Consider the following 10,121-nt stretch of genomic DNA (forward strand, 5'->3'; position numbering starts at 1 on the left):
ATGGTATTTTGGAACACAGATTCTACCGTCAATTTTTACCAGGGTTGTGCCTAAAGTAGGCGGGGCGGGAGAGAAAATTGAAAAAAAAATCATAAAAAAATGAATCACGGCTGAAAATTAACCTTGCTCTCATGGTGTTCTTTGAATAGGTTTTGAGTATGTCACTTTTGGGATTGACGTTTTTTCGCGTTTTGGCCACCTTTCTTGAATACTATATAGTTAGTTATTTTATTTTTACACATGTAGCATCCTAGGCTACTAACGTCCTTACGAAGAATTTGGAAGATGGGGGTATATACAAAAATTTAGATTTTTAAATTAAGGGAGGCAAAAAGTTTATAGACCAAGAATACAAGTAAAATATGTGTATATTAGTGTACTTGATTAAACGCTCAGCTGATGGGCAGGCGCTTCTTGTCTTCGTATTGTCACTAGAGTTCTTCTATAGTAGAGCACCCTGGTAAAAATTGGCAGTAGAATCCGTGTTCCAAAATACCATAATCAGGGCCGGATCTACGTTTCACGTAGGGGGGTGCAAACCCAGATTTTGGCGCCCCCCACGCCGGGGGGTCTGGGGGGTATGGAATACCCCCCAGGAAGGCGGGGGGTTCGGGGGTCCCCCCCCGGAAAATTTTTGAAAATTACAGCGTACCAGAAGGCCGTTTTCCGTAGTTTTTAGCGAAAAATTGATTTTTTTAAGTTTGATTTTTGAGGTCTCAAAGAGCGGTATACGCGCATGTAAAAATACTTGAAGTCGCATTCCTCAATACATTCTTTATGTGTGCTTTCTATAAAGCACTGACAGATACGTACTTACACTTCACATTTTATGAATGAATATTGGGTGTACCAAAGGGTAGGTTGAAGCTCCAGCGAATGAAGGAGGTAAGTATAAGTAACATTTTTGTGATTTTTAGAAAGACGATTTTAATGTTGAAAAGTTACGTGGGGTCTTGCAGCAAAAAAAAATTATTTAAAATGGTATTTTGAGATGAGATTTGTTCAAAATCACCGCTACAGGTATTTTGATTTTTCAGTAATCTCACTTACTCCCTTCATTCACTGGAAGCTTTTTCAACTGTGAAATTGTATCGTAGGGAAAGGCTTTTTTGAGGGTTAGTTGTTAAACAGAGTACAACAAAAACAAGAGAAAGAAAAGGATAAGTAGGTTTTAATCAATCCCATTAGTGGAACGTGCCAATAACATGTTTTAAAATTGTACTTTTCGTGCCTTCCCTGGTAAAAATTGGCAGTAGAATGTGTGTTCCAAAATACTATAGACCTAAAGCCGGCTGTAAGATTTCCAATAGCTTCTGTAGCCGGCTGTACAATTTCTTATAGCCTTTTATAGCCGATGGCGATTAAGCAACAGCCAGACGATAAAGTTTATGCTAAACGTTACTAAATACGGATACTATAGGACTTAGTTAGTTTTTGGACTACCGCTCTCTTTTTGTGCCGTAGTATCTTGATTTATTTTGCGAGGAAAGCTTCGTACTTTTGAAGGATGCCCGTCATTCTTAATATGTTGGAGAACCTTCAATTTCCTGTGATACTGGGCAATACCTCTGGTGTGAAATAGTTGCTTCAGACGCCGTGGCACGCTGCGGCGCGGCGGGCGGGCAGAGAGCGCAAAACGCGCATTGGCGCCTACAAACCTAACAGGGATACCTCACGCATTGCGCAATGCGTGAAATATCCCTATTAGGTTTGTAGGCGCCAGTGCGTCGCCGCCGCTCCGCTTTGTGTTAGGCTCTAATATTTAATCTGGCGGAGTCAGCGTTTTTCAACTCATGATTTTGAAATGTTTGCACACTCTGTATGGACTATTCTCATTTTAATTGATGAAAAAAAAATATGTTTTAAAGGAAAATAAATATAATATGTATGTGTTTCGTAAATATAAAGGTACTTCCGTATCAAACTTAATGATTTCCAAAGCACACGAATTTCTACACAATTTCTTATAGCCTTTTATAATCGATGGCGAAGAAGCAACAGCCAGGCGATAAAGTGTAAAGCCCGGTGATAGGAACTATAGCCCAACTGTATACTTTTTTATAGCTTCGTATTGCCCGGCTATATGATTTGCTCCGCTTTCTACAGCCAGCTATATAATTTTCAATAGCCTTCTCTAGTCGGCTATAAGAACTCCTATGGTATTTTGAAACGCAGCTCCTATCGCCAATTTTTACCAGGGTTTTTTTCTGAAAAAATGTCAATTAAGGAATCAAAATTAACCGTGTAGGCAACCACACTTTCGATTGACAAAATGGCCAGATTTGTCAATCTTTCCCGCGACATGGTCGACCGCAAATAATTTTTGATGAGCTTTAACTTACTAAAACTGCGTTCACAGCTAGCGGAGGTTGTCGGCAAAGTGCAATACATACGCAAAGCGATCGCGACATTTGGGAACGTATCTTTCTGGTCATTTTTCGCAATTAAATTCAGAAGGTTAAGAGGGCTTAATTTTTGAAGATTGCCAGAGAGCTCTCTGGCTTGTACCCGAAAGACTTCTGTTTCCTCGACAAATTCATAGGGATCTACGTCCATCGCGTACTTCATGGCGAAATCTTTCGCATGCTTTTTAAATCGTCATCATTCAACTTATTCATCTCTTCGCCGTTTAAAAAGCCCTTTTCCCAAAAATAGATTCAATTTTCCCGTCAATCTTACACGAAAGAAATTCTAAAATTGTAAACGCTGGAATCTTGCAATAGGTTAGTTCTGCTGGTCACAGAATCATGCTCCTTAGAAGATATGAAAACTGACAAATTTCGCCCCTTTTTTCTATAATGTTATTCCTGTTTCGGAACCTACATCTTTTCTTCCTCTCCCTCCCTCCCCTCCCTCTCTCACTCTCTCCAAAAAAAGTCATTGCCATTTTGGCGCCCCCCCCCCCCCTAAAGTAGCGCCTCGTCTTCTTTCATAGTTTAAGTTTACAGTCATCACTCATTGTTATTTTAATTTCGTTCTTTCCTTAAATCTAGCGCCTTTTTCACCCCCGAGTTAGCCTCGTTAACCCATCGGAATGCATTTAACGATTCCGTGTGCATTAAAAATATTGGAATTTTCAATCCATACCTTTAATCTTGACGCCTTATGCTCAGTGCTGACTTTGACTTCAGCTTTCAGGTGCTCTTCAGAAGATATGAAAACTGACAAATTTCGTCCCTTTTTTCTAATGTTATTCCTGTTTCGAGCTTTGTGGCGATTAGGCGTGGTAAAGCGCCAAAGATCGCTATAAAAGCGACTCATATGTATGTATTCCTGTTTCGATGTTCGTAACCTCCCTCTCCTCTTCCCCCCTTCTCACCCTCCCTCCCTCTCACCTCCTTTCTAAAAAAAGTCATTGCCATTTTGGCGCCCCCCCTGAAGTGGCGCCCGGGGCACGTGCACCCACTTGCCCCCCCCCCCTAGATCCGGCCCTGACCATAACAGACCTACAGCTGGTTGTAAGATTTCCAATAGCTTCTATAGCCGGCTACACAATCTCTTATAGCCTTTCATAGCCGATGGCGATTAAGCAACAGCCAGGCGATAAAGTGTATGCTAAACGTCACTAATTACGGATGCTAGGACTCACTAAGTTTTTGGACTACTGCTCTCTTTTTAGGCCGTAGTATCTTGATTTATTTTGCGAGGAAAGCTCCGTACTTTTGATGGATGCCTGCCATTCCTAATATATTAGAGCGCCTTCAGTTTCGTATGATACTGTGCAATACCTCTGGTGTGAAATAGTTGCTTCAAGCGCCGTGGCGTCACGCGTTGCGCAATGCGTGAAGTATCCCTGTTAGATTTGCAGGCGCCAGTGCGTCGCCGCTCCGCTTTGTAATATTTAATCTGGCGGAGTCAGCGTTATTCAACTCACGATTTTGAAATGTTTGCACATTCTGTATGGATGATTCTCATTTTAATTGATGAAAAAAAAATATGTATTGAAGGGAAATATAATGCGCGCTTTGTAAATATTAAGGTGGTTCCGTATCAAACTTAATGTTTTCCAAAGCACACGAATTTCCACACAATTTCTTATAGCCTTTTATAATCGATGGCGAGAAAGCAACAGTTAGGCGATAAAGTGTAAAGCCCGGCGATAGGAACTATAGCCCGGCTCCATAATTTTGTATCGCTTTGTATAGCCTGCGGCCGTATGATTTTCTCCGTATTCTACAGCCAGCTATATGATTTTCTGTAGCCTTCTTCAGCCGGCTATAAGAATTCCTATGGTATTTTGAAACGTAGCTCTTATCGCCAATTTTTACCAGGGTTAGCGGATGAAATACATGACGTTCCCAAAATTTTCTTTGCCGGGAACTTTATGGTTATTTTACTTTTATGTCTGAAAGTCCACGTACTTATTGAGTTCTTTTTATCGGAACTTTTTTTGAACCTGTTGAAATTCGGCTCCATGTGACACAGCTGTTGCGTTACCGTTACCATAGAAATGCAGTTTTCGAGCCGCATCTTTTTCTTTCAATCCTGTCCTTGTGCTTTGTTAATCGTGCTTGCTGAGCGCGCTTAATACCTACATATTACAGCTTTCTGGCTTGTTCTTACATTCTGTAATGTTCTGAGATCAAAATTGTTGTTAGATCCGGCCATTTACAGTCATTTATTCGGTCGTGGGGGGGGGGGGTGTGGTAGGTCATTTTGTGAGTCTGCAAAAAAAATTTACAAACGATGATATAATTTTGAGTTCTTCAAGAAATCACGTTGACTAGTTTCCCCGCGAAAAAGTGATGTATGACAGGAAGTCTACAACGTCGCAAACGTGGATACATGGTTTCGCACTTTGGCCATGGATGTACACTGAAAAAAAAGTTCAATCGAAAGTCGAATAATTCCAAAAGTGCCGAGATAGCAATTCAGGCAGCGTCCGGCATCTTTAATTTTTTAATTTTGAAAATTGGACACAAAACTCGATCAAGCAGGAGCGGAGATAGCAATAAACTGCCGTGCTAAGGAAAAACGCCGTATGAACCCTCAGACGTTGCTAAATATCCTTCGATAAAAACTGAATTTGCAGGGGAAATTGTGAATATTTTTTATTCAAAATTTTAAGACACTTTCGTGAGCTATTTAATCTAAAATCTCTGAGAATTTCAAAGAAAAAATGTGCATGAATGTTGTCAGAAATACATGTTTTTATCAAGATTTTGGCAACTCTCGAATGTTCATACGGCGCTCTACTTTAGCACGGCAGTATAGGCAACATCAACCATTCGGATTTTCGAATATTGAAAATTAGAGTTAAAATTCAAGTCTTTCTTCAAAAAATTCCATCTTGTACCAAGTTTCACAAACATTGATCGAACAGGAGCCGCATATTACACAGGTGAATGCTACTGGTCAATTTACGTACTTTAGTGCGCCTTCAATTCAGTCTTATACTGTGCAATACCTCCGTGCTGGCATAGTTGCTCAGAGCGCTTTCAATTCCGTCTGACACTGTGCAATACCTCCGTGGTGGAATAGTTGCTCAGAGCGCCTTCAATTCCGTCTGATACTGTGTAATACCTCCGTGCTAGAATAGTTGCTCAGAGTGCCTTCCATAGTGTCGCCTCGACTTAGCGGCAGAGGATCACGATGGACGCTTGAGCGCGTACGCAGTGACACATTTTCCCATCACCGACGACGGACGGTGCGGTGAAAAACACACATACTTCAATTTGTGACGTTGCAAGATTTTCACCGCCTGTTTCAAATATGTGAATCATTATGAACAGCCGTGCACACCACAGTACACGTTCCTGATGTTTCACTTTTATAAGAAAGTTTGTAGGTATTCCTATCAAAAGTTTTTTTTTTTTTTTTTGTACATTAACACTTTCAATAATTCCTATCAATCTTTATTTTCTACTCATAAAACCACTGAACGTCATTTGTTTAAAGTTTCAGTGATTTTTCTTTTCCTTGTAAAGAATATTCTGTGAAAACTTCAAGCCATGATGTTGGTTTGGTCTCCTCTTAAAACATAAAAAAGTAGCGGAGATTTCGAAACATCGCAACCAAGATACTCATTTTGCAGTTTCACCGTCGAATATGCTATGACTCACTCCTTTTTTATTAAACCACTAAAATCTCCAAAATATAGAATTTTTTAATTTGGTGTTTAGTTATCCATAGTGTCGCCTCGACTTAGTGGCAGAAGATCACGATGGACACTTGAGCGCGTACGCAGTGACACATTTTCCCATCACCGACGACGGACGGTGAGGGGAAAAACATACATACTTCAATTTGCGACGTTGCAAGATTATGACTCACTCCTTTTTTATTAAACCACTAAAATCTCCAAAATACAGAATTTTTTAATTTATGTACTGTTACATTTTTTGGATGATTTTCGATGAAATGATTTACTTACAGTTGGCTCTAAAGAGGCCTTCACAATGAGACGGTGGAGCAGGATTGAGGGACTTGAAAGACAAGGCGCATAAGTGCAGTTTTTGCTATCTCGAGAGATACGTGTTTGAAGTTTCGAAATTATTCGGATCCGGATTATTTGGAAAGAAAGTTCTGACTGAGTTTTGGATGCTTAAAAATTGAAATTCGGGAGCGAATTTTTCATAAAATATGCATCGAGACTAGTTACACTTGAAATCACTAATACCTTAATTTTTTCAAAAACTGCCCTCATGCGCCTTGTCCTCCAAACCCCGCAATGAAGAGAGACATACCTCTTATCTTCAAAAGTTTATTTCAATTCATTTTTCGGCACACAATTTTTAAAAAAATACGGATACAATTTTTTTTTTAAAATTGCCTTTGCGATAGCTCAATATTTTTTTCCTGGCGAAGGCCCCCGGCTCCCGGCCCCGGCATCCTTTTGGTGCCACCACAAAAAATTCCCAGTTCTACGGGTTGCTAACATCTCTGATGTGGTTGGCAAAGGTGGTGATTGACTGGCTGTTCTTTCATGCAATCACCTCTAATATTCGCGTTGCATACCTGAAATTCAAAGCAAACGTGGTTCAATCACCAACATGTCAATTTGTTTCAAGTGGGCATTTCGTAAAGGAGGAAGAATGTAGTTGGGGCAGCAACGTCATAACTTTTTGGGGTCGATGGCCCTAAGGTTAGGGTAAGTGAACTTTGGGATAGGCTCAGGGATTGGTGGGTGACAAATTGGGATGCAATGCGAGTAGAAGGATGTGCTTTAGACATTGCGTCGTTCCAATATTTAATATTCAGAGATACAAATTATTTTATTTATTTGATTCATTTTATGAAATGAGTGTTCATTTAATTTTCTGATTTTTCAAGAGGAACAAAATGAAGTTGGACGTACGAGGGCTGTCCCAAAAGAAACCGGACTTTGGTCATAGAAGGCGAACCTAGCGTCGTAATGAAGTTTTCTTGGGCTTGTTTGAAAGCTGATAAGCTACTGGAGAAGCTTGTTTTTACAGAATGCAAACATTCGTCTTGGTAAGGAAACTACACGCTTTGGAATAAAGGAAAGTCAAACTCGAGTTGCGATTTTTGTCTTTATTTCAAGAAAAATTTGGATACAACTTAAAAAAAAACCCAGGTTTTAAGTTCAAAACTTCGTTGCTCTCTTATTCAAATGCTTAAAAATAAGGAAATTAACATTTTAAGCAGCTTACCAAGTCATCACCTATCCCCTTCAAAATACTCGACAGCTTATTGTCGATGCATTTTTGCCACCGTCTCTTCAATTGCAAGAAACACTGTTGGAAATCCTCAGGTTTGAATGATCGCAATTCCTTCAAGGTGTTCTCTTGAATTTCCGGAATGGTTTGAAAACGTCGACCTTTCAAGGTAGATTTAAGTCGTGGAAATAAGAAAAAATCACACGGAGCCAATTCCTGGTTTCTGCATCACGATAATGCACCTGCCCATGCATCCGCATCCCTCCAAATTCGCGAATTTTGTGCAAAGAATGCCATGAGTGTCCTCCCTCATCCCCCTTATTCACCTGACCTGGCTCCGTGTGATTTTTTCTTATTTCCACGACTTAAATCTACCTTGAAAGGTCGACGTTTTCAAACCATTCCGGAAATTCAAGAGAACACCTTGAAGGAATTGCGATCATTCAAACCTGAGGATTTCCAACAGTGTTTCTTGCAATTGAAGAGACGGTGGCAAAAATGCATCGACAATAAGCTGTCGAGTATTTTGAAGGGGATAGGTGATGACTTGGTAAGCTGCTTAAAATGTTAATTTCCTTATTTTTAAGCATTTGAATAAGAGAGCAACGAAGTTTTGAACTTAAAACCTGGGTTTTTTTTAAGTTGTATCCAAATTTTTCTTGAAATAAAGACAAAAATCGCAACTCGAGTTTGACTTTCCTTTATTCCAAAGCGTGTAGTTTCCTTACCAAGACGAATGTTTGCATTCTGTAAAAACAAGCTTCTCCAGTAGCTTATCAGCTTTCAAACAAGCCCAAGAAAACTTCATTACAACGCTAGGTTCGCCTTCTATGACCAAAGTCCGGTTTCTTTTGGGACAGCCCTAGTATTTATGCGAAATGGAAACCACATGGAAGTGGAAATATGGGGTTTGCCCGTTAGTGCTCGGGCCATAGGATTGAATGGGACTTAAAAAGCGACAGTGACACGAGCGACGACGAGTAGGCCGTCAGTTTTTAACTCGTGAGCCCTGTTCACAACGCTCTCGTCACATGCCCACGGCTCACGAGTTAGCGCTTAGTTCCTTTTTGATTTAATTGAAAATCCCGCTTTTCCATTTTCTCAAAGGAACTGTATCCACTGACCACATTGTTTCTTATCCAGCTTCCACGAGCACACCCCATCTTTTCACTTCCACATAGTTCCTTTCAGCATAAATACGTCCAATTAAAAGGTTACTCGCAAACCTCAAACAATGTGACATTGCAAAATTGAGCATAGGTACTCAATTGAAGAAAACTTGAGAAAGAACTACTTTTCGATAAGTGATCGCTCGCCCCAAGGTCCCCCCCCCCCCCCGAAGGCACCCTTCCTCCACTTAGGAGATGATCATGAAATACATGACACGTTACGCTGAATTTTGGAGTTTCCAACCCTCCTTTCCTTCTCTTGTACGGCTTTTGAGACGTAAGTTCCTATCCTTCAACATGTAAAAAGAAAATGGCGTAATCTGCCGTGCTGAGGGAAAATGCCATAGGAGCCTTCAGGCGTTGCCAAATTTTCTTAGGCAAATCACTAATTTTCAGGAAATTTGTTTGATATTTTTCTTCCAATTTCTCAGATAATTTTGTTTGTAATTTGATCCAAAGCGTTTGAAAATTTCAAGGCAAAATGTTCATAAAATTCCTCAGAAATGAACATTTTATCGGAGGAAACTTGGCAACTTTCGAATTATCATACGGCGTTCTTTCTCAGCACGGCAGTAATGGTCTCCTTGGCCGTGTGATCCGCAAGCACGGCATTCAAAAGCGGCCGTACCATTCGGTCCATGTAACTGGAATTCCGCTTCTAAGAACCGCATCCTTGGTTCATGGAACCTTGCTTTTTCTACACTTCGGTTTGGTTCGGTTTGGAATCGCGATTGCTCGAACCGAAGATGCAGTTCCTGGAACCATGAATACGGTTACACGAACCGAATAGCACGGTCGATAAAGTACACTGTCCTTACGGTCCTTATGACCGAACTTTTTTATTCGTGAGAGAATGCTGTATATCCGTGGAAAAATTACAAAATAAATAAATTAAATGAATGAGAGGAAATCACCGGTGGTTTCTGCAGAGCGCCATAATCTATGCGTGATCGTCTGTTAATATTTTGTGGTGCCATAGGTTCATCTCTTAAATTTCTTCCGGTGCAAATCACCTGAACATGCGCGAAATAAATTAATAAGGATATGCATAGAATACTTGAGAGAAAAATCGACATTCTTTCTTCTCTTGATGGCACCGTTTCCTTAGTGTGGAATGAATGCTTAAAATTCCTCGGCTTTTAAGGAAAAAATTTCTGGTGTGTGCCCTATTGCGTGTTAAAGTTGTCAATTCGGAAATTAATCTCCTTTTTCACGTCTAACTGAAACTTATTTTGCCTGTAAATTGCATATTGCCATTATGAAAGTAATGTAATAGTCATGATTTCCTATCTTCACAATGCAAAACTTGCTGATGCAAAGGCAAAGGTACACC

General features: G+C 40.2%; 1 long non-coding RNA gene across 1 annotated transcript; it reads right to left on the reverse strand.

The window, feature by feature from the left end:
• Positions 1-6,689: 6,689 nt before the first annotated feature.
• LOC140225630 (uncharacterized) lies at positions 6,690-10,051 on the reverse strand. The gene is made up of 2 exons (XR_011900644.1): positions 9,703-10,051; positions 6,690-6,957 (listed from the first exon to the last, which is right to left on the reverse strand). It is a non-coding gene; the product is annotated as an uncharacterized lncRNA (long non-coding RNA).
• Between the last annotated feature and the right edge of the window lie 70 nt (positions 10,052-10,121).

The sequence above is a fragment of the Bemisia tabaci genome, chromosome 10, assembly GCF_918797505.1.
Source record: "Bemisia tabaci chromosome 10, PGI_BMITA_v3".
Classification (NCBI taxonomy): domain Eukaryota; kingdom Metazoa; phylum Arthropoda; class Insecta; order Hemiptera; family Aleyrodidae; genus Bemisia; species Bemisia tabaci.